This window comes from Colobus angolensis, unplaced genomic scaffold (assembly GCF_000951035.1).
Source record: "Colobus angolensis palliatus isolate OR3802 unplaced genomic scaffold, Cang.pa_1.0 Scaffold22, whole genome shotgun sequence".
NCBI lineage: Eukaryota > Metazoa > Chordata > Mammalia > Primates > Cercopithecidae > Colobus > Colobus angolensis.
In genome coordinates, this window is record NW_012115377.1 from 5,768,089 (window position 1) to 5,774,103 (window position 6,015).

The 6,015-nt window shown below is 55.8% G+C and overlaps 1 long non-coding RNA gene across 1 annotated transcript in view; it reads left to right on the plus strand.

Moving 5' to 3' along the window:
- The first annotated feature begins 1,165 nt into the window (after positions 1-1,165).
- LOC105512927 overlaps positions 1,166-6,015 on the plus strand; it is a 54,016-nt gene continuing 49,166 nt past the window's right edge. Inside the window, exon 1 of the long non-coding RNA XR_001001930.1 lies at positions 1,166-1,330. This is a non-coding gene — a long non-coding RNA (uncharacterized LOC105512927). The remainder of the gene's footprint in view (positions 1,331-6,015) is intronic.

Here is a 6,015-nt window from a genome sequence, read left to right on the forward strand (position 1 = left end):
AACACCGCCCCGAACGCCACCTTCACGGCTGGCCCCGGCCCCGTCTCCGCAGCCATGGCGGTCACAGGCGGCCCCCACTCGCAACTGGGCTCCAGCCCCCATCACCCCGCCGGGGACTGTCCCCCTCGGGGCTCCCCATCTGGGCCGTCTCCCCGAGCGGTCCGCGCTCCCCCACGAGGGCCAGGGCGCCGCGGGTGTCCGAGGACGCGGCTGCGAAACGGGAGGGAGCGAGTAGGGGCGATCCTGGCCTCGTGACGTGGGGGAATTCGGATGTGTGAGCCGGGGGAGCGCCCCGTGCCCCCGACGTGCCAGGGCTGGGGACGCAGCTGGGACCCTGGCCTTGGAACCCGCAGCCCGGTCGCGTAGACGGCTTCTGAGAACGGCTTAAACACGTCATTCCAATCCCGAGCTAACGCATCAGGCGGCCGGGGTGAGGTGGAGGTGCCCAGGTGGGGATAATGTCATTTGGCCTGATTGGACCAGCCAGCGAGGGCTTTTTAGGCCCAGGAAGCAGCAAGATTGTGGGGCAGGGCCCAGCCGGGAGTGTGTGCCGAGCAGAAAAGAGGCCAGCGTGGCTGAAACGCGGAGCAGGGAGGGTCGGAGGTGGAGAGAGGTTTGCCGGGGTCTGGGAAGCGGCGAGGAGAGTGTGGAACCCGTTCTCAGGGCGGTGGGGACCAGGGAGGCTTGGAACAGCAGGTGCATGGCGTGATCGGATTGTGTCTTAAGAATATCCCGTAGCCGCTGTGATGGGGATATCTGGAAGGCGGCTGCTGGCCTGACCTGGCTGGAAGGTGTGATAGGAAGTGGGTGAACTGAAAATTCGCTTTGGCAGAGGAGCATCGTCTAATTCTGTCTGTTTGCAAGTGAGGCGTGGGGAACCGATATAGAAGAGGCTTTCATTGCCGGGATGAGAGATTTGGGGAGAAGCCGCTCTGGGGGACACAGGGAGGCGGGCAGGGAGAGGCTGTTGTGGTTTGCAAAACCTATGAGATGGGGGAATGCACCCATCGACTCCAGTCTGAGCTCAGGCAAGATCTTGGCCATCTGAGCGCAGAGGCCAGGGTGACCCCACTGGGGGGACCTGGGTCTGTTAGATGGGGATAGGGTTCCTGGACTGTGGAACTGCCTTTGAAGCCCTCGGCCTCCCCAGCCTCAAATGGGTCTGCCTTCCCCGAGCAGCTGCTGTGAATAAACACAGAAGTGGAGCTGGAGCGCTGACTAGAAGCCTGATTCAGTGCACCTGGGCCCCAGCAGGCCCAGCCAGGCGTGGAGGAAGAGGCTGTGAGGACTTTCCTTACCTGCTTTTCCAGCTCACCCACTGCCAGCAGAGGTACTTTGAGCCTGGGCGGTGGGTGGGGGTGGGGGGCGGCCTTGGTCATTGAACTGGCTGTAGGGCCCCCAGGGAAAGGTTGCTGAGCTTCAGTTTACCCATCTGTAAAATGGGTATGTGAGCCCTGGGAGTGTTCATGGATCAATGAAAGCCGAGGTTAGGCAGATCTTGGTAGCAGCCACACCCCTAAGGAACCGTGGAGGGCTCTAATGCCCGGTGAGAGTTTTGGCATGTGTGGACTTCCATTTTCTCCTCTGAGAAATTCACAACAGGGTCCACCTACCGACCCAGGGCTGTCTGCAGGTTGAATAAAGCGGTTGGACCAGTGCCTGGCACAGAACGTCTTGGCTCAGGAGCCACTGGGATGCCTGTAGTTGGCAGGAGAAGTGGGCCCAGGTCCCCTCCTCCCACCCGTAGGATGGCACAGAAAGGCAGGTGCCTTGGGAGCTCGCTGCCCTGCCCCTTTCTCTGAGCACCACAAGCTTCTCCCTTTCCCATCGGCTGGGCTTAAGCCTGACCACCGCCCCCCCAACCCCCAGCCACCCGCAAGCCCTGTCCTGCCACTTTGAGTTGAGGGCCTCTGGGCTACTGACTTCACCACCTCGTGCTTCAGTTTCTCCACCTGTAAAATGGGATAATAGCAGTCATGACCTATAGGTAAAGAGCTGAACACGGTGCCTGGCTGGTGGTGAATACTTGCTAAACAGGCTATTAAAATATCACGAGAATATCACAGAGCTGGAGGCTATTAAAATATCACAGAGGAGCCAGGTGCAGTGGCTCACGCCTGTAATCCCAGCAATTTGGGAAGCCGAGGCGGGCAGATCACCTAAGGTCAGGAGTTCGAGAGCAGCCTGGCCAACATGGTGAAACCCCATCTCTACTAAAATACAAAAATTAGCCGGGCATGGTGGCATGTACCTGTAATCTCAGCTACATGGGCGGCCAAGGCAGGAGAATCTCTTGAACCTGGGAGGCGGAGTTTGCAGTGAGCTGAGATCATGCCACTGCACTCCAGCCTGAGTGACAAAGTGAGACTATCTCCCAAAAAAAAAAAAAAAAAAAAAACAGAGTCATGCCTAGGGCCAGGGGGAGTCCAGAGAAGTCACCTGATTCAGCCTAAGGAGGAGTCAGGGAAGGCCTCCTGGAGGAGGTGACAGTTGGCTGGGTCACTAAGGGTGAGGAGGAGTTCACCAGGCCAAGAGACCAGTGGGCAAACTGCAGAGGAGAGAAACTGCCAGGGTGCTTGGATGAAAGAACCACAAAGCCAGGGCTGTAAGAAGAGGGGAGAGGAGGAAGGGCAGAGCCAGCCTGCTAACCTTGAACAAGTATTTGGCATTATTTAGAGCTCAGGGAACAGACTGCAGGGGTCGAAGGCAGGAGCCTGGAGACCAGGATGGGAGGGACTGCACCAGGATAGGGGAGAAATGATGGGGCCAGACCAGGTGAAGGCGTGGATGGGTGAGACTTGGCTGGATCTTGGAGAGGTATGGAGAGGCCCTGGGGAGGGAGCAGCTGCTCATGGCAGAGCAGCTTTAGGTACAAGTCAGCGGTTTGTTCTCAGCATCTGGAAATTGCAATGCCACTAGACACCCAGGTGGTACGGTGTAGGGTGAGCTTTGAAGCAAGCTGGGAGCTTGGGAGACAGCAGAAAGAGGGCAGAAGGAAAACCAGGAGTGGGTGGCAAGCTGGGAGTCAAGGAAGCTGGGGCTTTCATAGGAGGAAAGGAACTTGAAACCTCTATTTGATAATTCAGTAGCAGGCATCTTACTTTTTTTTTTTTGGAATGGAGTTTCGTTCTTGTCGCTCAGGCTGGAGTGCAGTGGTGCGATCTTGGCCCATTGCAACCTCTACCTCCCAGGTTCAAGCAACTCTCCTGCCTCAGCCTCCTGAGTCGCTGGGATTACAGGCGCATGCCACCATACCCGGCTAATGTTTGTGTTATTAGTAGAGATAGAGTTTCACCATGTTGGCCAGGCTGGTCTCGAACTCCTGACCTCAGGTGATCCACCTGTCTTGGGTTCCCAAAGTGCTGGGATTACAGGCATGAGCCACCGCGCCCAGCCCATCTCACTCTCTTTTGTGACTGCTCTTTACCAACCCTGTTTTCTTCCCCATGCCTTTCAGTACGGGCTCTTTTCTTTTCTTTGTTGTTTTTTGTTTTATTTTCGAGACAGGTTCTGGCTCTATAGCCCAGACTGGGGTACAGGGGTGCGATCATGGCCCATTGCAACCTCCACCTCTCAAGTTTAAGCAATCAGCCTGGGACTACAGGCATGAGCCACCACATCTGGCTAATTTTTGCAATTTTTGTAGTGATTTTGTAGAGTTTCGCCAGTTGCCCAGGCTGGTCTCAAACTATTGAGTTCAAATGCCTCAGCCTCCCAAAGTGCTGGGATTATAGGCATGAGCCACTGCACTTGGCCTCTTTCTTTCAAAGGCAGAGTCTTGCTCTGTCACTCAGGTTGGAGTGCAGTGGCATGATCATAACTCACTGCAGCCTCGATCTCCTGAACTCAAGTCATCCTCCTACCTCGGCCTCCTGAGAGCTGGGACCACAGGCATGCACCACCATGCCTAGCTAATCGTTAAAAATTTTTTTGTACAGACGGACGGGGATCTCACTATGTTGCCTGGGCTGGTCTTGAACTCCTGGCCTCAAGCAAGCCTCCAGCCTCAACCTCCCAAAGCACTAGGATTATAGGCATGAGCCACCACCCCTGGCCAAGCACAGGCTTTTCTTTGCCATCCTTGAGTAGGCCCCTCAGACCCATCATGGCTCTGACCAGAGTAGCGTAGAGAGGCCTGGCGCAGCGGCTCACGCCTGTAATCCCAGCACTTTGAGAGGCCAAGGCGGGCAGATCACCTGAGGTTAGGAGTTCGAGACTAGCCTGGCCAACATAGTGAAATCCCGTCTCTACTAAAAATATAAAAATTAGCCCTGTGTGGTGGCATGTTTCAGTAATCCCAGCTACTTGGGAGGTTGAGACAGGAGAATTGCTTCAACCCAGGAGGCAGAGGTTACAGTGAGCCGAGATCGCACTACTGCACTCCAGCCTGGGTGACAGAGCAAGACACTGTTTCAAAAACAAACAAATAAACAAAAAACAGAGTAGCATAGAAGAGACCTTCCCCTGCCTGAGTCTGGACTCTATACCTTTGTTAATAGGATGCTGTCACACACACATACACACACTGCACTGCCTGGAGCTCAGTTCAGCTTTCCCTCCCTACCCCCTCCTGGACTCCTAGAGACAGATTTTAGTCCAGGGTCCCACAGCACTGTGTCCGAAGAGTGATCATTTCCTACCAGCCATGCCTGGGGGACTGCTTCTGCCCTGTGCCTGGCCCCGCCTTCCTCCCACCCCTGTCCGTCCGTCTGTCTATCCATCTGTCTGTCATTTGTTCATTCAGCACAGACTTAGGAAGTGTCTGCAATGGGAGGCACTGGGGACAGTCAGTCACAGGAAGCCTTACAGAGCTGATGTCCCTGCAGGGAGAAGGTGACGGGGACAAGGATGAGGCTTGAAGGAGCAGCTAGACATCTGGAGGAACAGTGCTCCGGGCAGAAGGCCCAGCAGGTGCAAAGGCCCTGAGGCTGGAATGTGCCTGGTGTGTTGGAGGAACGGCAATGAGGCCGAGGTGGCTGCAGCAAACTGGGCAAGGAGCCATACAGTAGAGAGAGGAGCAGAGGAAGAGGCTGAAGGTCCTTGGGGATCCCCAGTCTAACCACAGCAGACCCTGGAGAGTCCTTGCTCAAGGGGTGAAAGGTTATGGGACCCTACTGCTTTTGCATGGTTACTTTGTCATCCTGTACGTGCAGTGGTCACCTGTGCCGGGGTGCTCGAAACTGGAAGGCTGAGGAAGCTGGCAGGAGGAAGGAGAGGAGGACCACTCAGTGGCCAATGCTTCTCCCTTTCGCCTCCACGCAATGGGGCTCAGCTGAACTGGGAGAGGGAAGTAGCCAGGGAAGTATACTGATGAGCGTATGGAAGCAGAGGCGATGAAGGTCAGTGGGGAGGAGAGGGAGGAGGAGGAGGAGGAGGAGGAAGCGGAAGTGGCGGCAGCAGCCAGTGGGCAAGCAGCCAGAGCTGGATGGAGGAGCCAAGACGTTCTCAGATACGTAATGGGAGCCCTAGGGATGCAGGGATGGCAGCCTCATCAGGGGCCTAGAGGACAAACAGCAAAAGCCAAGCAACAGGGCCAGGCGCAGTGGCTCACACCTGTAATCCCAGCACTTTGGGAGGCCGAGGTGGGTGGATCACCTGAGGTCAAGAGTTCGAGACCAGCGTGGCCAACATGGCGAAACCCTGTCTACTAAAAATACAAAAATTAGCCAGGTGCAGCCGTGCACGCCTGTAGTCCCAGCTACTCAGGAGGCTGAGGCAGGAGAATTGCTTGAACCAGGGAGGCAGAGGTTGTAGTGAGTGAGCCAAGATCACACCACTGCAATCCAGCCTGTGCAACAGAAACGTGATGAAGAGCAAAGAGACGTTACTTTATTTTGGGCAGTCAGGGCCCCTCTGAAAAGGTGACATTAGGGCTGGGGCCTGAGTGGGAGTGAGTGATGGGCTGAGACAGGAATTGGACTTGTTTACTGCCTTTCTGGAAACCCCTCATTCAGCGGGAAGACAGATGTGTCCCTGTCAGTTACAAGACAGATTAACCAGGGTGCAAGGAAAGCA